The sequence below is a fragment of the Moschus berezovskii genome, chromosome 24 (genome assembly GCF_049115385.1).
Source record: "Moschus berezovskii isolate FMDL1 chromosome 24, NW_MosBer_1.0, whole genome shotgun sequence".
NCBI lineage: Eukaryota > Metazoa > Chordata > Mammalia > Artiodactyla > Moschidae > Moschus > Moschus berezovskii.
The window spans coordinates 19,971,090-19,995,246 of NC_142483.1; the positions used below are offsets into that span (position 1 = coordinate 19,971,090).

At 39.1% G+C, this 24,157-nt stretch overlaps 1 protein-coding gene across 2 annotated transcripts in view; it reads right to left on the bottom strand.

The window, feature by feature from the left end:
* FHIT (fragile histidine triad diadenosine triphosphatase) overlaps window positions 1–24,157 on the bottom strand; it is a 1,558,201-nt gene that overhangs the window by 1,095,435 nt on the left and 438,609 nt on the right. For both annotated transcript variants that reach the window (XM_055414232.2, XM_055414233.2), the window contains exon 3: window positions 19,664–19,756. The gene's annotated coding sequence lies outside the window, so the exon portion shown is untranslated. The remainder of the gene's footprint in view (window positions 1–19,663; window positions 19,757–24,157) is intronic.

The window sequence follows — 24,157 nt, forward strand, 5'->3', positions numbered from 1 at the left end:
TTTTAAAAACTTGCTTTTATTTAAAGACTAATTCATGACAAACAGTGGCTCCCCCACTGAGGTCTGGCGCCCCGGGAGCTGGCACCCAACCAAACACATGCAACTAATTGCCACCCTTGGATGACACGCAACTAACAAGCTCCATTTTGAGGCTGTATATTCACTAAGAATGTGACCCCGGAAGGCAGCAGATGCAGAAAAGCTCCTTTCATAAAACCTGTCCTAGTCTAACCGTGACAGAAAAGTGCCTGAAAAACACTTTTGTTTCCCTGTACTAAGGATTTATCTCCACCAATGGCTGCAAACGTGCCCGACTTAGAGGAAGAGGACTAGCATGCTGGCATCCCCAACGTGTCATCTGAGGCAGGGGCTCAGCCCCTCTCTTTGCTCAAGGATATAAGAGAAGTTATCCACTGTCTCCAAGCTCTGTATTTTCTCCCATATGTAAATGGAATGGATATCCAGTACTTCACCGCCACCCCTCCTATACTTTCCTTTAGATCCTCAGACCTCCTTTATATAAGCAAGAACTCTGCAGCCAGGATGTCTAGGTTCAAATCCCAGCTCCACCACTGCCTACTAACTGGCAAGTAATTTAACCCACCCATGCCTCAGTTTCCCCATCTATAAATTGGGATAATACTAGAACCTCTGGAAAACAGAATGGCAACCCACTCCAGTATTCTTGCCTGGAGAAACCCATGGACAGAGGAGCCTGGCAGACTACAGTCCGTGGGGCCGCACAGAGTTGGACACGACTGAGCGACTACCTCGAGCCCATTTTGCAGGTTTATTAGGAGTGTGGAGGAGTTAATGCAACCACGAATGAAGGACAGTGTGCAGCACATCATCACTCCTTTATGAAGTAAGCTCTCTGAGTCTGAGATAGCTCAGCCTTACGGAGGGAAACTTCCCTTTGCATACTCTACATTTCAAAGTGCACGTCTCCTCCATAAATTTCCCAGAATCACACCTCTAAGCCTTGGCTCACTACTCCTTCCTCTCTTCAGCTGTCATTCCCACATTGGTCAACCCTACTTGACCAAATTCCATCTATCTTCCAAAGCCCTCCTTCAGTTTTCAACTCTACCAAGAGTCTTCCCTGCTGTTCAGTGGTGATGAATCCCTTCACTCTTGGCATACCTCCATGGCATTTCCACAAATAAATGAGTATTTTATGTGCCTGTTATGTTTCCTCTTCCAGACTGACAGCTCCTTCAGATCATAGTCTATAAGTTATTGACACATACTAGGTACTCAGTGAGGAGAAGGCAGTGGCAACCCACGCCAGTACTCTTGCCTGGAAAATCCCATGGATGGAGGAGCCTGGTAGGCTGCAGTCCATGGGGTCGCACAGAGTAGGACACGACTGAAGCGACTTAGAAGCAGCAGCAGCAGCAGGTACTCAGTGAACATTTGGTGAATAAGTAGATGTCTGAGTAAAAAATTAGCTCTGCATAAGTGAATAGCTTTACACCATGGTTATGCTTGGGCTTCCCTGATAGCTGAGCTGGTAAAGAATCCACCTACAATGCAGGAGACCCTGGTTCAATTCCTGGGTTGGGAAGATCTGCTGGAGAAGGGATAGGCTACGCACTCCAGTATTCTTGGGCTTCCCTTGTGGCTCAGCTGGTAAAGAAGCTGCCTGCCATGCAGAAGAACTGGGTTCGATTCCTGGATTGGGAAGATCCCCTGGAGAAGGGAAAGGCTACCCACTCCAGTATTCTGGCCTGGAGAATTCCATGGACTATATAATTCATGAGGTCGCAAAGACATGGACACAACTGCCTTTCCCTTTCCCTTTCACATGGTTATGCTGAAAGTTGTAAAAGTGAAAAAGTTGCTCAGTCATGTCCAACTCTTTGGGACCCCATGGATTATAGCCTGTCAGGCTCCTCTGTCCAGTAAGAATACTGGGGTGGGTTGCCATTTCCTCCTCCAGGGGATCTTCCTGACTAGGGATTCAAACCTCATCTCTTGTGTCTCCTGAATTGCAGGCGAATTCTTTACCAGCTGAACGCTTGCGGAAGCTTCACTCCTTCTAGGATATCAGTTCAGTTCAGTCGCTCAGTCGTGTCCGACTCTTTGTGACCCCATGAATCACAGCACACCAGACCTCCCTGTCCATCACCAACTCCCGGAGTTCACTCAAACTCATGTCCATCGAGTCGGTGATGCCATCCAGCCATCTCATTCTCTGTCGTCCCCGTCTCCTCCCGCCCCCAATCCCTCCCAGCATCAGTCTTTTCCAGTGAGTCAACTCAACGCATGAGGTGGCCAAAGTATTGGAGTTTCACCTTTAGCATCAGTCCTTCCAATGAACACCCAGGATTGATCTCCTTTAGAATGGACTGGTTGGATCTCCTTGCAGTCCAAGGGACTCTCAAGAGTCTTCTCCAGCACCACAGTTCAAAAGCATCAATTCTTCGGCGATCAGCTTTCTTCACAGTCCAACTCTCACATCCATACATGACCACTGGAAAAACCATAGCCTTGACTAGATGGACCTTGGGTGGCAAAGTAATGTCTCTGCTTTTTAATATGCTTTCTAGTTTGGTCATAACTTTCCTTCCAAGGAGTAAGCGTCTTTTAATTTCATGGCTGCAATCAGCATCTGCAGTGATTTTGGAGCCCAAAAAATAAAGTCTGACACTGTTTCCACTGTTTCCCCATCTATTTCCCATGAAGTGATGGGACCAGATGCCATATGTTGAGCTTCAAGCCAACCTTTTCACTCTCCTCTTTCACTTTCATCAAGAGGCTTTTGAGTTCCTCTTCACTTTCTGCCATAAGGGTGGTGTCATCTGCATATCTGAGGTTATTGATATTTCTCCCAGAAATCTTGATTCCAGCTTGTGCTTCTTCCAGCCCAGCGTTCCTCATGATGTACTCTGTATATAAGTTAAATAAGCAGGGTGACAATATACAACCTTGACATACTCCTTTTCCTATTTGGAACCAGTCTGTTGTTCCGTGTCCAGTTCTAACTGTTGCTTCCTGACCTGCATACAGGTTTCTCAAGAGGCAGGTCAGGCTGTGAAAGTGCTTCTAGGATATAATTTACCCAAATCCTATCTTTCTGAATACAGACACAGAGTTCTATGTAGCCCTGGAAATTCCAACCAGGTTCTTGTGCCAGCGTTACTTTCTTTAGGCATTTTCTCATTTGAATGCTGTTACCAGCATAACACATACAGTTTGACTTTCTCACATTGTTTCAAATCACTAATTCCCAAATAGGCAGATCCCTCACATCAAATCTGTAAGCGAATGACTCCCATGGCATTTATTCATATCCCTCTCTTAAGACACTTAATACTTTTCACCTCATAGAGTAATGATTTATAGACATATGTGTCTCTCTTGCCAGATATTTGAACTTCTTAAAGTTAGAACTGTGTTAAATCCATTGTTTCTTCCTAACCAGTGTCTAGCAGGATGCATCACACAGCAGTCACAGTGGGAGTTGTCTATAGTTCACATAGACTTTTGGGGAATGTAAACAGCAGCTCTACGCAGCTAAGCAGCAGAAGCAACACATCACAAAGTCATCTGACTCCATTAGAGGGAAAGTCAGCACCTTAGAGAGATCAGATCTCCCTCTGCATTTTTAATCCAAAGCTTCTAGTCAGTTGACCCCGAAACACCCCACACCTCCGCCTTGACTTACCAATTTGTCTAAAATAATCAAGAGGAAAATGAGAGGCTATTAGCTCCACTTCCATTCTCTAGTCAATCATCATTCTAAATTATTAATCAGTTGAAGTATGGCCAAGAAATTTTCAGGCACCTTTCCAAAAGTATAGTCATTTTTCAAGTGAACAATTAGCCATTTTATTCACTTACAAGTCACAGAATTTATAGAAAAGCAGATTCTTTTCCTTCTTTTATTTATTTATTTATTTTCCTTTTGGACCCTGGTGGAAGGTAGGAGAGATACAGGTAAAACTTGAGTACAGCTTCCTTTCATTCACTCATTTATTGACTTGGTATTATAGAATCTAAGTTTATAAATGACGTTCTAAAGTATTTCCTGACCATAAGCATTTGTAACATCGTCCCAATACTATGACACTCCTGATTGATCACAGTTGGCAAGGACAAAGTGATTGATTGTCACACCCTTTCTTCCCCATGATTGATTCAGTAAAATCATAAAAAGCCATAACTCCTGGTTTCTTTGAGCTTATATTCTGAGGGAGGAGATATTCAAAAAGGAACATTAACCAAAATATAAATAAAACATTAGTGGCAACTTTTACAAAGAAACATCTTATGAAATGATGTACATTCTTATGAGAATATGTACTTTAAGTAAGATGTTAGTAGTGTGACTCATAATCCATGGATCAGAAGAATTCTGAAACTGGGGACTTAATATGTAATCAAATCCAAAGTATGAAAGTGGCTGGAGAATTTAAAAAGACATTTAGCTCTAGGCATCAACTGACCTCAGAGACTCCAAATTTCTAGAACATCTACTTCTCTGTCTCTTATTTTAGTTATGTGTTATTTTATTACTATTATCACAATTTCTTAAGGGTAATTTTCTGAGCAAGACCCATACTGTGCAATTTGCCTTGTCAATCTCATTTGATGCTCATTAACAATCCCAACTTTCCTGTTCAGTTCAGTCACCTAGTCGTGTCTGACTCTTTGCAACCCCATGAATCACAGCACACCAGGCCTCCCTGTCCATCACCAACTCCCGGAGTTCACCCAAACTCATGTCCATTGAGTCGGTGATGCCATCCAGCCATCTCATTCTCTGTCGTTCCCTTCTCCTCCCGCCCCCAATCCCTCCCAGCATCAGAGTCTTTTCCAGTGAGTCAACTTTTTGCATGAGGTGGCCAAATTATTGGAGTTGATGTTTAAAGGGAGTCCGATATGTAGCTAAAACTGTTTTTTCTTCTTTTACCTTTTTAGACTTTTATCCCCCTAGAGTGAAGGTGAGCAACAATGATTAGTTTCAACTATATCTTCAGAAGGTTGCTTATGCTTATTTTGATAGCCTTGTCAATGACAATGGAGTCCAGGACAATTAACTATCCTTTAATTTTTAAGTATATACTCTGGGGTACAAGACCTTCCTAGGTCCCAGGAACTTTTTCTTTAAGAGGCTCAATACCATGTTATATAGGATAGATTACAATAAACAACTGTTGGGTGTAAAATTTTTGAGAAGATTTTAATATTTTTGCATTTGAAATTATTCGGTTGTGTATAATTTGGTTTATAAAATATTAAAATTGGCTAAAATTTCTCAACAATCATCATGCAATTCAGACATTCTTAAGTGAGAAAAGCTAACTCATAAAATGTCCCTAAACATATACTGTTTAAAATTACTAAATTTAGTAATGAATAGCAATAGCGTAATATTCTATTTTGTTGACATTTCAATAAATATCTAATTGTTCTGACTCTACAATTTCTCTCTACTTCAAAACAAAAATCATTTGCTTTTCCTTTTAGTTCTCAATATTTTTCTAGGCCCTTGAAAAATGCATTGGCCCTAATCATTAACCTCAGTATCTAAATGTTAAAGAAGCTATGAAGTGTCTGTGCATTCCTGGGTCTCACATGGTACTAGACAGTGATGGTGATGGTGTGGGAGGTTACTCCTCCCACCAGCAAAAAGGCTAATGCTATTATAACATGAACAATCCCAGTTAGCCTAAATGGGTGTACCAAAATTCCTGCTTTTTTTTTTTTTTAAAGTCTACCCTGACTTTACTGTGATTTATGCACTTTCCTCTGAAGTTCCACTCATCTTCACTTTCAAAGATCATCTTGCTCTTGGAAAATTCTCATACCTTAGTACATAAGACTCACCTAGGACCTCTGGTTAAAAATGGAGATTCCTAGGTCCTGATTCCAAAGAATCTCATTGCATAGATATAAATGGAGCTCAGAAACCACAGTTTTTAACCCTCTGAAACCTTGCAGGGTTTATTGGTTGCTAAGTCACTGGGGCTTCCCTGGTGGCTCAGAGGTTAAAGCGTCTGCCTCCAATGTGGGAGACCCGGGTTCAATCCCTGGGTCTGGAAGATCCCCTGGAGAAGGAAACGGTAACCCACTCCAGTATTCTTGCCTGGAGAATCCCATGGACGAAGAAGCCTGGTAGGCTACAGTCCACGGGGTCGCAAAGAGTCGGACACGACTGAGCGATGGAACGGAATGGAAGTCAGTGGTTAATGCCTTGGGGTTGATGATAAGAGCTGTTAAATCACATGAATTGAAATGCTGGCTAAGTCGAGTCAATTTAGGCCTGTCTCTCTCAGCCCTGGCTCCTATTAGAATAACCTGTGTGTTAGTCACTCAATCGTGTCTGCCTCTCTGCGACCCCATGGACCGTAGCCCGCTAGCTCCTCTGTTCTTAGAATTCTCCAGGCAAGAATACTGGAGTGGGTTACCATTGCCTTCTCCAGGGGACCTTCCAGACCCAGGATTGAACCTGGGTCTTCTGCACTGCAGGCAGATTCTTTACCAACTGAGCCACTAGGGAAGCCTGGGGAGCTTCTAAAAACAGTTAGCCACTCCCTCCCCCACAAGGATTCTGATTTATCTGATCTGAGGCGGAGCTTGTTGTTGTTTAGTCACTAAGTCATATCCAATTCTTTGAGACCCCATGGACTGCAGGACACCAGGTTTCCCTGTCCTTCACTATCTCCCCGAATTTGCTCAAACTCATGTCCATTTAGTCAGTGATGCCATCCAACCATCTCATCCTCTGCTACCCTTTTCTCCTCTTGCCCTCAATATTTCCCAGTATCAGGGTCTTTTGCAGTGAATAGGCTCTTCACATCAGGTGGCCAAAATATTGGTACTTCAGTTTCAACGTCAGTCTTTTCAATGAATATTCAGGGTTGAGCTTGGGGACTGGTATTTTTTAGAGCTACCATACAAACAAATCAAACAGCCTAATTATCATAGGCTATGAGAGCCTAAGGGTGTCAGTTCTCAAAAGGGATTAACTCACCCACTGAGGTGATGATAAGGCCTAAATCTCCTAAAATGAAAACACCACAGCAGAGATTTAGCAAAGCTAAAACCCATCTTCCATTTCCAGTTTGTTTCAGCCCCAACACACCCAAGTTGGCCTTACAGCTGCAGCACAAAAAATTGAGCCCTTTACTTGGGTTTTCATCTGCTGGCAGAATGATTTAGTAGCTCTATTATAAAAGCAACTCCATTATAATTACAGTGTTTGAATTATAAACAAAACCAAAAAAGATGCAGAAGGAACAATCCTTTAATCAAAACTGTAAAACAGAACAATTTCTGGCTGCACTTAAAAGCAAACTCCGAAATATTAAGAGTAAGCGCTCCATTTTTTTTTTATTTCTGCCTCTTTACTGTAAGAGCAACACTACACATTTTTTTTCAATTAACCAGTTTGCCAACCTGAAGAAACTCACAGTGCGTGATTTAATGAGCATATACTACATGCATGGTAACTGGCAGGCTGACGGTTCATTCCAAACTGACAAAAGAACACCACGCATTAGTAAAAAGGTTTGGGGGTCTCTTTTCATTAAATAAGCTTTACACTTAAAAAACATTCCACCTGCATTGGCAAAGCTGTCCTTATCGGTTCCAGGGTGACCTTACTCTCTGTCACTCTCCAAGTCCTCAAATCTTGAAGAAATTATTTTTTAAGATGCAAAATATACATATTGAGATGCTGGCAGGGGTATGTGGAGCCTTCTGAGCCATGACTCCATTGGTGATTTCATATCACGTGAATTCTAATGCGCTACGTGCCAGTTCTGCACAACGACTGCTTTATAAATTGGAATATTTCCTGGAAATAATAAAAATAGTGCTAAACTTCTTCAATATTTTAGAAGCAGTATGTGCATGCTGTCACTGCAATCACGTCCAATCTTATTTTTAAATTGTCTATAAGCCATCACAAATAAGGTAGCTGTTACCTAGCTAGCTAATAATGGAGCTAGTAATAACTTGGATGTATGTCACTCGATTCCAGTCTAGGGACCCTCTCATATATGTATAGACATAGACATACCTACACTCTCCAGCTATGCTTTTGCTTTCACTGTGTTGAGCTTTGAGGCCACAATTTTATGAAATGGTCGTTACCCTAAAGTGATGAGCAACCTGTGCCTCTTCACTTACAATTGGATTATCCTCAAAAAATTCTAGACTCAAAAATACTCAAAGTAACCTCACCGGAACTTTATTAGGTATAAACACTCACTTATAATTTTTCTTTTCATGTAATGACCTATTTATTACTATCAAACACACCGTAACTATGGTAATACCTTTTGCCTTAAAGTTTAATTTTTCTGATACTAATATAGACTTCTGCTTTTACTATGGTGTATTTTTTCCATCAATTTAACTGTATCTTTATATTTAAAATTTATCTCAACAAAAAATAGTTGTTCTTATTTCTTAATCCACCCTGATAAACTCTGAATTTAGTCCATTATCATTTTTTTCTTATTTATTTTTTTATTGAAGGATAACTGCTTTACAGAATTTTGTTGTTTTCTGTCAAACCTCAACATGAATCAGCCATAGGTACACAAATATCCCCTCCATTTTGACTCTCCCTCCCATCTCCCACCCCATCCCACTCCTCTAGATTGATACAGAGCCCCTATTTGAGTTTCCTGAGCCACACATCAAAGTCCCATATGCTATCTATTCTACGTATGGTGATGTGAGTTTCCATGTTACTCTTTCCATACATCTCAGCCTCTCCTCCCCTCTCCCCACGTCCATAAGTCTATTCTCTATGGCTGTTTCTCCACTGCTGCCCTGTAAACAAATTCTTCGGTACCATTTTTCTAGATTCCATATATATGCATTAGATTATGGTATTTATCTTTCTCTTTCTGACTCACTTCACTCTGTATAATAGGTTCTAGGTTCATCCACCTCATCAGAACTGATCCAAATGAGTTCCTTTTTATGGCTCAATAATATTCCATTGTGTATACGTACAACTTCTTTGTCCATTCATCTGTGGATGAAAATCTAGGTTGCTTCCATGTTCTAGTTATCGTAAATAGTGCTGCAATGAACAACGGGTTACATGTTTCTCTTTCAATTTTGGTTTCCTCAGGGTATACGCCTAGAGTGAGACTGCTGGGTCGTATGGTGGTTTTATTCCTAGTTTTTTAAGGATCCTCCATACTGTCTTCCATAGTGGTTGTATCAATTTACATTCCCACCAACAGTGCAAGAGCGTTCCCTTTTCTCCACACCCTCTCCAGGATTTATTTTTTGTAGACTTTTTGATGATGGCCATTCTGACTGGTGTGAGGTGATATCTTTTTGAAGTTTTGATTTGCATTTCTCTAATAATGAGCAATGTTGAGCATCTTTTCATGCATTTGTTAGCCATCTATATGTCTTCTTTGGAGAAATGTCTGTTTAGATCTTTTTCCCACTTTTTGATTGGGTTGTTTGTTTTTCTGGTACTGAGTTGTATGTGCTGCTTGTATATTTTGGAAATTAATCCTTTGTCAGTTGTTTCATTTGCTATTATTTTCTCCCATTGTGCAGGTTGTCTTTTCACCTTGCTTATAGTTTCCTTTGCTGTGCAAAAGCTGTTAAGTTTAATCAGGTCCCACTTGTTTACTTTTGTTTTTACTTCTGTTACTCTAGGAGGTGGGTCATAGAGGATCTTGCTTTGATTTATGTCATCGAGTATTCTGCCTATGTTTTCCTCTAAGAACTTTATAGTTTCTGGTCTTACATTTAGGTCTTTAATCCATTTTGAGTTTATCTTTGTGTTTCGTGTTAGGAAGTGTTCTAATTTAATTCTTTCACATGTAGCAGTCCAGTTTACCCAGCACCATTTACTGAAGAGGCTGTCTTTTGCCCCATTGTATATTCTTGCCTCCTTTGTCAAAAATAAGGTACCCATAGCTGCCTGGGTTTATTTCTGGGCTTTCTATCTCATTCCATTAGTCTATATTTCTGTTTTTGTGCCAGTACCATACTGTGTTGATGACCACAGCTTTGTAGTATAACCTGAAGTCAGGAAGGTTGATTCCTCCAGCTCCATTCTTCTTTCTCAAGACTGCTTTGGCTATTCAGGGTCTCTTGTGTTTCCATATGGATTGTGAAATTTTTGTTCTAGTTCTTTGAAAAATGCTATTGGTAATTTGATAGGGGTCGTATTAAATCTACAGATTGCATTTGGTAATATAGTCATTTTCACAGTATTGAGTCTTCCTACCCAGGAATATGAAATATCTCTCCATCTGTTTATGTCAACTTTGATTTCTTTCATTAGTGTCTTATAATTTTCTGTGTACAGTTCTTTTGTCTCCTTCAGTTCAGTTCAGTTCAGTCGCTCAGTCGTGTCCGACTCTTTGCGACCCCATGAATCACAGCACGCCAGGCCTCCCTGTCCATCACCAACTCCCGGAGTTCACTCAAACTCTCCACCATCGAGTCGGTGATGCCATCCAGCCATCTCATTCTCTGTCGTCCCCTTCTCTTCCTGCCCCCAATCCCTCCCAGCATCAGAGTCTTTTCCAGTGAGTCAACTCTTCACATGAGGTGGCCAAAGTATTGCAGTTTCAGCTTCAGCATCAGTCCTTCCAATGGACATCCAGGACTGATTTCCTTTAGAATGGACTGGTTGGATCTCCTTGCAGTCCAAGCGACTCTCAAGAGTCTTCTCCAACACCACAGCTCAAAAGCATCAATTCTTTGGCGATCAGCTTTCTTCACAGTCCAACTCTCACATCCATATATGACCACTGGAAAATCCATAGCCTTGACTAGATAGATGGACCTTCGTTGGCAAAGTAATGTTTCTGCTTTTTAATATGCTGTCTAGGTTGGTCATAACTTTCCTTCCAAGGAGTAACTTTCCTTCCAAGGAGTAAGCATCTTTTAATTTCATGGCTGCAATCACCATCTGCAGGGATTTTGGAGCCCCAAAATTAAAGTCTGACACTGTTTCCCTATCTGTTTCCCATGAAGTGATGGGACCAGATGCCATGATCTTAGTTTTCTGAATGTTGAGCTTTAAGCCAACTTTTTCACTCTCCTCTCTCACTTTCATCAAGAGGCTCTTTAGTTCCTCTTCACTTTCTGCCATCCTTAAGTAAGTTTATTCCTAGATATTCAATTATTTTTCTTGCAGTGGTGAATGGGATTGATTCCTTAATTTCTCTTTCTGATTTATCATTGTTAGTATATAGAAACGCAAGTGATTTCTGTGTATTGATTCTGTATCCTGAAACTTTGCTAACTTCACTGATTAGCTCTAGTAATTTTCTGATACTGTCTTTAGGGTTTTCTTTTAACAGAATCATGTCATCTGCAAACAGTGAGAACTTTACTTCTTCTTTTCCAATCTGGATTCCTTTTATTTATTCATTTTTCTTCTCTGATTGCTGTAGCTAGGACTTTCAGAATTACATTGAATAACAGTGGGAAAGTGGACACCCTTGTTTTGCTCCTGATCTTAGGAGTAATGCTTTCAGTTTTTCACTGTAAGTATAATGTTGGCTGTAGGCTTATCATGTATGGCCTTTACCATGTTGAGGTAGGTTCCTTAGGTGCCCATTTTTTAAAGAGTTTTAATCATAAATGGGTGCTGAATTTTGTCAAAGGCTTTTTCTTGATCTATCTAGATTATCATATAGTTTTTATCTTTCAATTTGTTAATATGGTGTATCACATTGATTTGTGCATATTCAAGAATCCTTGCATCCCTGGAATAAATCCAACTTGATCATGGTGTATGAGCTTTTTGATATATTGCTGATTTCTCCTTGCTAAAATTTTGTTGAGGATTTTTGCATCTATGTTCATCAGTTATGTTGACCTGTAGTTTTCTTTTTTGTGTGTCTTTGTCTGGTTTTGGTGTCAGGGTGATGGTGGCCTCGTAAAATGAGTTTGGAAGTGCTCCTTCCTCTGCAATTTTTTGAAAGAGTTTTAGAAGGATAGGCATTAGCTCTTCTCTAAATGTTCGATAGAATTTTCCTGTGAAGCCATCTGGTCCTGGGCTTTTGATTTTTGGGAGATTTTTGATCACAGCTTCAATTTCAGTGCTTTTAACTGGATTGTTCACAATTTATATTTCTTCCTGGTTCAGTTTTGGAAGACTGAACTTTTCTAAGAATCTGTCCATTTCTTCCAGGTTATCCATTTTATTGTCATATGGTTGTTCATAATAATCTCTTATAATCCTTTGTATTTCTGCATTGTCTGTTGTAACCTCTCTTTTTTTATTTCTAATTTTGTTGATTTGATTCTTCTCTCTTTTTTCTTGACGAGTTTGGCTAAAGGCTTGTCAACTTTGTCTTCTCAAAGAACCAGCGTTTAGTTTTATTAATCTTTACTACTGTTTCTTTCATTTCTTTTTCATTTATTTCTGCTGGGATCTTTATGATTTCTTTCCTTTTACTAATCTGTTTTTTTTTTTTTCTTCTTCTTCTTTTCCCAGTCGTTTCAGGTGTAAAGTTAGGTTGTCTAGTCATTTTTCTTCTTTCTTGAGGTAGGATTGTATTGCTAAAAACTTCCCTCTTAGAACTGTTTTTGCTGCATCCTATAGGTTTTGAGTTGTCATGTTTTCATTGTCATTTGTTTCTAGAAATTTTTTGATTTACCTTTTGATTTCTTCAATAACCTGTTGGTTATTTAGAAACGTGTTGTTTAATCTCCATGTGTTTGTGTTGCTTACAATTTTTTTTTCCTATAATTGATATCTAGTCTCATAGCATTGTGGTCAGAGAAGATGTCTGATACAATTTCAATTTTCTTAAATTTACTGAGGCTTGATTTGTAACCCAAGATGTGGTCTATCCTAGAGAATGTTCCACGTACACTTGAGAAGAAGATGTATTCTTCTGCATTTGGATGGAATGTCCTGATGATATCATTGAAATCCATCTCATCTTGTGTTTCCTTATTAATTTTCTGTTTTGATGATCTGTTCATTGGTGTGAGTGGGGTGTTAAAGTCCCCTACTATTATTATGTTACTGTCGATTTCTCCTTTTATGTCTGTTAGTGCTTGTCTTATGTATTGAGGTGCTCCTATGTTGGGTGCATAGATATTTACAATTGTTATGTCTTCCTCTTGGATTGATCCCTTGATCATTATGTAGTATCCTTCCTTATCTTTTGTAATCTTCTTTATTTTAAGATCTATTTTGTCTGATGTGAAGATAGATACTTCAGCTTTCTTTTGCTTCCCATTTGCATGGAATATATTTTTCCATCCTCTCACTTTCAGTCTATACATGTCTTTAGGTCTGAAGTGGGTTTCTTGTAGACAGCATATACATGGGTCTCGTTTTTGTATCCATTCAGCCAGTCTGTGTCTTTTGGTTGGAGCATCTAGTCCATTTTCATTTAAAGTAATTATTGATATATATGTTCATATTACCATTTTCTTAATTGTTTGTGGTTGATGTTGTGGATCTTTTTTCTTCTCAAGTATTTCTTGACTATATAAGTCCCTTTAACATTTGTTGTAAAGCTGCTTTGGTGGCTTCTGAAGTCTCTTAACTTTTGCTTGTCTGAAAAGCTTTTTATTTCTCCATCAATTTTGAATGAGATCCTTGCTGGGTGCAGTAATCTTGGTTGTAAATTTTTTTCCCTTTCAGTACTTTAAATATATCCTGCCATTCCCTTCTGGCCTGCAGAGTTTCTACTGAAAGATCAGCTGTTAAGTGTATGGCATTTCCCTTGTATGTTCCTCGTTGCTTCTCCCTTGCTGCTTTTAATATTCTTTCTTTGTATTTAGTCTTTGTTACTTTGATTAGTATGTGTCTTGGCATGTTTCTCCTTGGGTTTATCCTGTATGGGACTCTTTGTGACCCTTGAACTTGAGTGACTATTTCCTTTTCCATGTTGGGTAAATTTTCAACTATGATTTCTTCAAAAATTTTCTCATACCTGTCTTTTCCTCTTCTTCTTCTGGGACCCAGATAATTCGAATGTTGGTGCGTTTGATATTGTCCCAGAGGTCTCCAAGACTGTCCTCAGTTCTTTTCATTCTTTTTACTTTATTCTGCTCTTCAGAGGTTATTTTCACCATTTTATCTTCCAGCTCACTGATTTAGTCTTCTCCTTCAGATATTCTGCTATTAATTCCTTATAGAGTATTTTTAATTTCAGTAGTTGTATTATTTGACTCTGTATGTTTATTCTTCAATTCTTCTAGGTCTTAGTTAATTGATTCTTGCATTTTCTCCATTTTGTTTTCAAGGATTTTGGTCATCTTTACTATCATTATTCTGAATTCTTTTTCAGGTAATTTGCCTATTTCCTCTTCATTTATTTGGACTTCTGTGTTTCTAGTTTGTTCCTTCATTTGTGTAGTATTTCTCTGCCTTTTCATTATTTTTTTTAACTTACTGTGTTTGAGGTCTCCTTTTCCCATACTTCAAGGTTGGATTCTTTCTTCCTTTTGGTTTCTGCCCTCCTAAGCTTGATCCAGTGGTTTTTGTAAGCGTCCTATAGGGTGAGATTTGTGCTGAGTTTTTGTTTGTTTTTCCTCTGATGGTCAAGGCTGAATGAGGTGGTAATCCTGTCTGCTCATGATTGAGTTTATATTTTTCTTTGTTTGTGGTTTAGATGAGGTTGTCCTGCACAGGGTGCTACTTGCGGTTGGGTGATGCCAGGTCTTATATTCAAGTGGTTTCCTTTGTGTGAGTTCTCACTATTTGATATTCCCTAGGGTTAGTTCTCTGGTTGTCTAGGGTCTTGGAGTCAGTGCTCCCACATCAAAGGCTCAGGCTTGCTCTCTCGTCAAAGACCAGCCTAGGTCCAATCTACTAAGAAGAGTTTCACCCAACATGAAAGGGCCTTTATTTGAGTTCCAAAAGTCAGTGCACAACATTAACATTTAATATGAAGCCTGGCATGCTTCAGTCCACAGTGTCGCAAAGAGTCTGACACAACTGAGCAATGGAACAATAACATCATTCATTATAAATAAATATGATTATCATGATATGGCTGCACTTTGAGCTTCAATTTCATTGCTTGGTTTCCTTTTGCCTCTTATGCTTTTTGTTCTCTGTTCAATCTTTCCTGCATTCTTTTGGGATCATTTTTAAAGTGCTTAGGATTCTACTTTATCTATTGGATTTTCAGTTATTGTTCTAAGCATTGAAATATACATTCTTGACCTTTTACAGTCTACTTAAGAGTTCATTTCATTACCACCCCATATAAAATTGAAAACTATACAATTATATAAGTCCATTTACTATATATCCCCCTCATTATTTATGCTATAATTGTCTTACATATGATATCTACACATAGCGCATTATAAGTATCACAAGGAGGTGTTATGATTTGGCTTTTAAATTTTCTGTGTATTTTAAAGATACTGAGATGAAAATACTCTTTCATATTTACAATTTCTGACATTCTTGATTCATTCTTGAAGATTTAAGATTCCATCTGGTGTTATCTCACTTCAGCTTGAATAACTTCCTTTAGCATTTCTTGTGTTGTAGGTCTGCTGGCAATGAATTCTCTTAGCTTACTTTTATCTGAAAATGTCTTTAATTTGCCTTCATTCTCAAAGGATATTTTCACTATACATAGATTTCTGGGTTAACAGGATTTTTCTTTTTCCTTCTCTGTACTTTAAAAGTATCATTTTACTTTTCCTAGACTCTATGTAGTTACTGATAAGAAGGCAGTGCTAATTTAAAGTACAGTGTCCTGGAAGGTAACCTGCCATTTTCTCTGACCACTACCAAAATTTTCTTTTTACTGTTGGTGTCCACCAGTTAGAATATGATGTGCGTAGGTACAGTTTTCTTCAAATGAATCCTGTTTGAAGTTCACTGAGTTTCTAGATCTGTAAATGTATGCATTCCATCAAATTTTTAAAAAATTGGCCATTATTTCTTCAAATATTTTCCTTTCCCATTCTCTTTCTTGTCTTCTTCTGAGATTCCAACTACATATATGTTAGACATTTTTACTTATGTTACATAGATCTCTGAGGCTCTATTTGTTATTGTTTAGTTTTTTAAATCTTTCCTCTGGGACTTACCCAGTGGTGCAGTGGTTAAAACTCCATCTTCCAGTGCAGGGGATGTGGGTTCAATCCCTAGTCAGGGAACTAAGTTCCCACATGCAGTGGAGTATGGCCAACAATTAAAAAATAAAAAAACTCTTTTCTTTCTGTTCTTAAGAATGAAATTTGCTTCTGTTCTATCTTTAGGTTCACTGACACTTTCTATTATTTCCAATGGATGTAAGCTCAGTGAATTTTTATTTCAAATATTATATTTTCAGTTCTGGAATCTCCATTTGTTTCTTTTTTGTAGTTTCCGTTTACTATATTTTTTACTCATTGTGATTGTATCTTTTTAGCCTCATTGAGTATGGTTATAATAGCTGTTTTAAAATCTTTGCTATATTCCCACCTTTGGGTCATCTGGGAATTAGACTTTTCAGAAGAGGTCACATTTTCTTGGTTATTCATATCTTATGTAGTTTGGGATTGTATTATGTGAATGCATGATGCAAATATTTTGGAGCAAAGACTTTAAAATCTGTTAGAATTCTGGGAAGAGTACTGATTTATTTGTTTTAGCAGGCAATTAATTTGATTATACTCAAGGTGAAAACTGTCTCTTGGGTGGCAGCTCAAACCTCAGTTCAGTTCTTTCATCTTCAGCTGTGCTAGCTTGTGTCTGCTCCACACATCCATGATTCAGGAGTCAGTCAAAACTTTGGGTCGCATTTATACACTGAATTGGGAGCTTCCCCCATCCATCTTTCTGCTTTCCAGAATTCTAGCTTAAGGGCTTCCCTGGTGGCTCAGTGGTAAAGAATCCACCTGCCAGTACAGGAGACACAGGTTTGATCTCTGGTTCAGGAAGATCCCACATGTCACAGAGGAACTAAGCACACGACCCTCAACTATTGAGCATGCTCTAGAGCCTGGGAGCTGAAATGCTGGGCTCAGGTGTTGAAGCTACTGAAGCTCATGTGTCCTAGAGCCTGTGCTCCACAACAGGAGCAGCCGCCTCAATGAGAAGCTCCTACACTGCAACAAAGAGTGGCCCCCGCTTGCCGCAACTGAGAAAGTCTCCAACAACAAAGACCCAGCACAGCCAAAAATAAATAAATAAAATTATTAATTTAAAAACAGTATTCTAGCTTCATTTTCCAGGGGCTGTTGTTGCACTGAACCTTGTTCCTGGGGTCTTCAAACCAAAAAGACTGTGGTTTTTCTACTGGAGTTAGTCACCCAGAGTGACATTAACCTCAGCATGCATAACCTCAGTCGAAAAAGCCATAAAATGGGGAAATCACTCTGCACTGAGCCTGTTTCTAAGTTTTGAATCTGAAGTCCCTTTCAGAATCTACCTACTTATTTTTACTCTCTAGGGTTGTCAGGTAGTTCTTCTCCCATACTTTACAGTTTCTATATGTGAAAATACCAGGCTTAGTAGCACATACTTAGCCATACTAGAAGTGGAAACAAGTGAAAAACATTTAGGAAATGCTCTTTTGCGTCTCCCAGTTCCTCTCCTCAAAATACTTAACCTTCATTCATTACCTCGCCTAGTGATATTTGGTTTTGGTTTCAGGTAGAAACATAAGTCAGAGCTTCCTTGATCATCCTGCCAAGTACATGAGAAGATGTGGAATGAAAGTACAGCATAAAGTTAAATGATAAAATGATAAAACATCAATCGGATCTGGCTGTAACACTGGCAGCACTTAATCTGAAAGCAATGAGGCTTATATGGGTTCATGACTACCGGAGATAATCTACATGGTACTTTGCCACGTTATTTATTTTACCTTAGTTTTTTGATCTCTGATATCTCTATATCTTGCCTCAATGAAAACTGCAATAGGTAATACCCGATGAGAAACAGAATACTGAAAATAATATCCTTAAACAGTGATACAGAATCAGTAAGTACACATTTCCTTCTTATAATAGTCCTTACCATCTCTTAAGAGCTTCTGTATGCCAAGTATCTTGCTTATCACTTTATAATAATTGCCATTTAATCCTTCATAAGCATTCTGTGAGGTAGTTCCTATAATTAGTCCTATATTGTGGAGGAAGATACAAGATACCAGAGTTCAGAGAGGTTAAATGAGTTAACCGAGATCACACAGCAAATGGCAGAAACCTGTCAGTCTGTTTAAAGAAAAGAAACAGTGAAGTATAGGTCTTCAGAATCATGAAGCACGTGCCTTTGACTATGAAGAGAGAAAAGAGAAGTCCTTCCAAGCAAAGAGAAATAGGTGGAGATGCTAAAAGTCAAAGTTATAGTCTGCAATTCCTCCTTCTGCTAATAATTAATATTAAAATAGTCCTCTTTTAGATCTATATATTTCATATTGACAGCTTTGATGTTAAAAAGAGCTTTGCTTCAGGGCTAAAAAACACTAACCAGAACCATAACACAAGGATCAAACAATTCTGTGCAAAACTCACACCAGGGTTCCATTTCAGCTCATTTCATTTACCATCCTTAAGCCTTCTACATCTTCCAGAAAATCCCTCTAGACAGGAAGGTGATTCAACAGAAAGAAGTCAGGGCTATCAAGAAGTGAAGATGCCTGACTCATCCCTCCATAATCTGCATTTGGTGAGTATTTCTAGAAAACACAGCAATGTGTCACAGCCCTACACATTTGAGGGACAGTCTTGCCCAATTTTGTAAACTTTACATAAATCTATGAGTTTTAAACAACTGTGGAATACGAGAGAATAGAAGGCAGACAATGTAAAATGGAAACAGGAGACAGGGTTGTGGCTAAAAGCATAATAAATGTTTGTGTTCTGACACACGGGGCTGCGCAATATTTATATTTATTGCACATGCTAAATTGTTAGCTGAGACTTTGGAATGGGGAGATACGGTGAGTGGAATAAAGATGAGAAGGCGTGAGAGGAGAGGAGAGGGGTATGCACACATGAGTTCCAAGAAGGGTTTAAATGAACTGTCCACAGATATCATGCCAGGGAACTATTACCCATATTCACATATCTCCAATCGTTTATTGTTACTTTTAAAAATGCATATTAAATGTATCCAGTGAAATCATTCAAATACATACAAAGATGAGTAATTACTTTGTCCTATCCTTAAGTCTATTTTATTAGATATATTCTTCACTGTCCCAGCAAATGCCACTAGAACTTCCTCAGACCAAGAAAAATCCCTTGCCATTTTAGGGGGTACATTTCGTGTCAGATGTGACCTCCTGCCACTACTAATGCCATCTCATCTCCAAGATCATTCTCAAAGCCATGCAAAGCCTAACAACTTGACTATGTAACCGTTTAACCTTACATTTTACACATAAAAATTATTAAATATGTGTAACTATCTGGTGGGGGGAGAATAATATAATAGATGTCAATCAGGCAACAGTTATACTACATTTCATAAAAGGGAAGGTAATGCTTTCTTCAAAAAGCAAAGTCATCACTCCTTATTTAACTGACATAATATTTATACTCTGAGTTTTAAATGGCAGCTACAAATAGAAGTCAGGAGAGGGTAAATTCTCTAAGGAAATGGAGCCCTGAAATTCTACCATTTTAAGAGTTGTATTCTACGTGTACATAGGAATCTTACTGCTAGATACAGATGTCCATAGTAACTCAGGTATGCCTAACTCTATGAAAAAAATCTTTAAGTAAACACTACCTGTCTGAAGACTGTTACTTCCTCAGAGCACTCAACAGAAGGGTGCGTGGAGTTTCTGCAGAGGCTGTCGGCAGGCTGGCAGTCCTAGAATACCTACATCAGAAAAGAGAAATTCAGATGATCATTTCTGCAGTGATCCAGATGGCTTATAGGTACAGCTTCATTAGGGACATTCAGCATGAATACTGAGCAAACAGGACTGCATTAGTACTGTTGAAAGGGTAGAATAAAGGCACATGTATAATGTCTAAGTATTGTCATTGGTCTGCACTGACCCCTACAAGATCACATAAAGGAAGAGGCAGAATGGTGCTCTGAAATTCCATCTTCCCACTTCTAGTCAGTCCTGGGCTGTTCTAGCTGCATTGTTATTTGACCCTCTTCATAGTCAGCCAGTACTGCCATTGGGGTTTTCTATTTTGCAGAAAGATGAAGCCAACCTGTCAGCAAGAGTACCTCTCTGGTTTTGTGGTGGTCTATGCCAAATCATCTGGCCTGTCTGAAGGGTACTTTGTGGGTAAGTTTACCTACTTTCTTTTGAAACCCTAGTGTCCATGAGAATCAGAAGGAATCTGACAACAGAAGGAACAAGGGTTTGTGGTCCTACTGGCCTGAGTTTGAATTCTAGTAACACATTTCACTATCTCTGTGTCTTATATAGCTGCTGAACTCCATTGAGCCTCACTTTTCACTTCTGTCAAATGGTCATAATAATATATATATATATGAAATGTATATTTATAAAGAGAGTATTTTTTTAATTAGGATAAAACACCAAGCACAATTTCCTGGCATATGTTAGGGACCTGTATGAAGGTCAAGAATCTACACTTAGAACTGTTCTTGGAACATAGAACAACAGACTGGTTCAAAACTGGGAAAGGAGTACATCAAGGCTGTATATTGTCACCCTGCTTATTTAACTTATATGCAGAGTACATCATGAGAAACACTGGGCTGGATGAAGCACAAGCTGGAATCAAGATTGCCAGGAGAAATAGCAACCTCAGATATGCAGATGATATCATTTTAATGGCAGAAAGTGAAGAGGAACTAAAGAGCCTCTTGACGAAGGTGAAAGAGAAGAGTGAAAAAGCCAGCTTAAAATTCAGCATTCAAAAAACAAAGATCATGGCATTCAGTCCCATCAGTTCAGTACAGTTCAGTTCAGTCGCTCAGTCATGTCCGACTCTCCGCGACCCCATGAATCACAGCACGCCAGGCCTCCCTGTCCATCACCAACTCCCGGAGTACACTCAAACCCACGTCCACAGAGTCGGTGATGCCATCCAGCCATCTCATTCTCAGTCGTCCCCTTCTCCTCCCGCCCCCAGCCTTTCCCAGCATCAGAGTCTTTTCCAGTGAGTCAACTCGTCACATGAGGTGGCCAAAGTATTGCAGTTTCAGCTTTAGCATCAGTCCCTCCAATGAACATCCAGGATTGATCTCCTTTAGAATAGACTGGTTGGATCTCCTTGCAGTATAAGGGACTCTCAAGAGTCTTCTCCAACACCACAGTTCAAAAGCATCGATTCTTCGGCGATCAGCTTTCTTCACAGTCCAACTCTCACATCCATACATGACCACGGGAAAAACCATAGCCTTGACTAGACGGACCTTGGTTGGCAAAGTAATGTCTCTGCTTTTTAATATACTATCAAGGTTGGTCATAACTTTCCTTCCAAGGAGCAAGCGTCTTTTAATTTCATGGCTGCAATCAGCATCTGCAGTGATTTTGGAGCCCCAAAAAATAAAGTCTGACACTGTTTCCACTGTTTTTCCATCTAATTCCCATGAAGTGATGGGACCAGATGCCATGATCTTTGTTTTCTGAACGTTGAGCTTCAAGCCAACCTTTTCACTCTTCTCTTTCACTTTCATCAAGAGGCTTTTGAGTTCCTCTTCACTTTCTGCCATAAGGGTAGTGTCATCTGCATAGCTGAGGTTATTGATATTTCTCCCAGAAATCTTGATTCCAGCTTGTGCTTCTTCCAGCCCAGCGTTCCTCATGATGTACTCTGCATCACTTCATGGCAAATAGATGGGAAAAAGTGGAAACAGTGACAGACTTTATTTTCTTGAGCTCCAAAATCACTGTGGACAGTGACTACAGCCATGAAATTAAAAGACGCTTGCTCCTTGGAAGAAAATTTATGACCAACCTAGACAGAGTATTAAAAAGCAGAGACATCACTTTGCTGACAAAGGTCCGTATAGTCAAAGCTATAGTTTTTCCAGTAGTCATGTACAGATTTGAGAGGGGGACCATAAAGAAGAGTGAGTGCCAAGAACTGATGTTTTCATAATGTAGTGCTAGAGAACACTCCTGAGAATCCCTTGGACAGCAAGGAAATCAAATCAGTTAATCCTAAAGGAAATCAACTCTGAATATTCATTGGAAGGACTAATGCTGAAGCTAAAGATCCAATATTTGACCACCTGATGCAGAGAGCCAACTCACTGGAAAAGACCCTGATGCTGGGAAAGATTGAGGGAAGGAGGAGAAGAGGGCAACAGAGGATTAGGTGCTTGGATGGTATCACTGACTCAGTGGACATGAGTTTGAGCAAATTCTGGGGGACAGTGAAGGACAGGGAAGCCTGGCATGCTGCATTTCAAAGCGTTGCAAAGAGTCGGACGTGACTTAGCGACTGAACAACAAAGAACATGAAACAGACAGAGAATAAGTAACCAAAACATATAAGGAACTACTAAAATCAAGAAAAAAGATGAACAAACATATAGGAAAAAATGGTTGTTCAAAGAAAAAATCTCAATGAACCCTGAACATTTAAAAGAAGCTCAGAATCACTAGAGTAAAATGCATATTATATTAATGGAATTCCATTTTTATTTTGTTAGAATAGTAAACACAGAAAAGGTAGACAAAAAGTCAGTGTTATCTAAGATGTAGGGAAAAAATTAGCACAATACTCTAGTTTACCTCTGGCCAAATCATGAATTGGTATATCTTTCTGGTGAGCAATTTCATTATATGTATCAAAAGTAATACTACAATATCCTATGGTATACTGATTTTTCCTACAGGGTATACTGGACTCAAGCAACTCGGACACAAGAAGACACATACTAAAATAATACTGAAGTGTTTTTGTATTTGTATAGCAAACTTTGGAAATGATCTAAAAGTTGCACTGGAAATGGAATAGGTCAATAAAATGCACTATATGTATAGGATGGAATATTATGGAGCTGTTAAAATTGATCAATTGATTTTTATGGCATCAATGCAGCTAATTTTTGTAAATACTGTGATGTTAAAAAAGCAACAAGGAAAGATTTAAACATGAAATATTCAAACAAAATAGTGTATATTGGTTGTTGGTATATATATGTGTGTGTACATAAGAAATATAAACAATACGCTAGTTAAAAACATCCTAAATTTATGGTAGGGAACTTTTGGTAGACAGATGAGAGAGTAAAGAGTGGAAGGAAAGCCAGATGTGGTACTTAACAGGGAATTTGGTTTCATCAATAATTGCTTTGAAAAGAAACAAACACACAAACTGGAAGTAAATCTGACTAAACATAAACAGATGCTCCTTTTTAGATAGTAGAAATACAGATGCTTATTACACTACCTTTTGGGCTTGTCTGTATCTTTAAATGAAATGAAGTCAAGGGAAAGGGAGGGAGGAAGAAAGGAAGGGAGGGAACAAAGGAAGGAGGGGAGAAGGAGACAGGGAGGAAGAAGTCCATCACCAGTTCCTGAGTCATCACCAGTTCCTGTGTACACTTGAACTGGCCCCGGGTGGTTGGTTTCTTTAAGGATGAAACTCAAAACTGGTTTCATTATCAGTGAGAAGGATGGTGATTCCTCCCTGGTTGGCTCAGCACAAAGGACTGAATTTAAGTTCAGCCAGTAGAGGGAACCATCTGTCATTTGGAAAGACACTCAGCCCGCAGCCAGGAGACATCCTTCAGCACATACCAGCACCTCTGGGAAGAGGGAACACGCATTTTCAGACAGAGTAAACTGAGAGCACACCATGGACATCTTTTCAACCTTTCTAAAAGGTTCGCTGTAATTTTATAGAATCAAGGGAACAATATGCTTGATTAGTTCTTCAGCCGACTGAGCAATTTTGCTTTTTATATTTCTCTCCTTGAAGCGAGTTTGCCATTAACCTTATATGTTCTAGGGTTTGAGATTAAATTCTCCCCCCTCCAAAATGGAATTTTTGGTTTAAAATAAAAGTTAGCTTTAAGATAATTCATTTCTACCAGTAATACCGAAAGACCCTCTTTGAGGCAAGGAGGTCATTCTTTAAAGAGTCTAGAATTGCACAGAATGTTTCTTCTCTTCCTGGAGGGAGAATCTGTGGAGGAAAGAAAAAAAGCTTGCAGGAAAGTTCAGTAATCATGAAGTGAAAGCCCCGATCCAATTCTTCCTCCTGGGCCAATACTGTGTTGAAAAATGCCTTCTATGTACACTTCCTTGAGAGACCTTAAGTTCTTGAAGAATCAGTT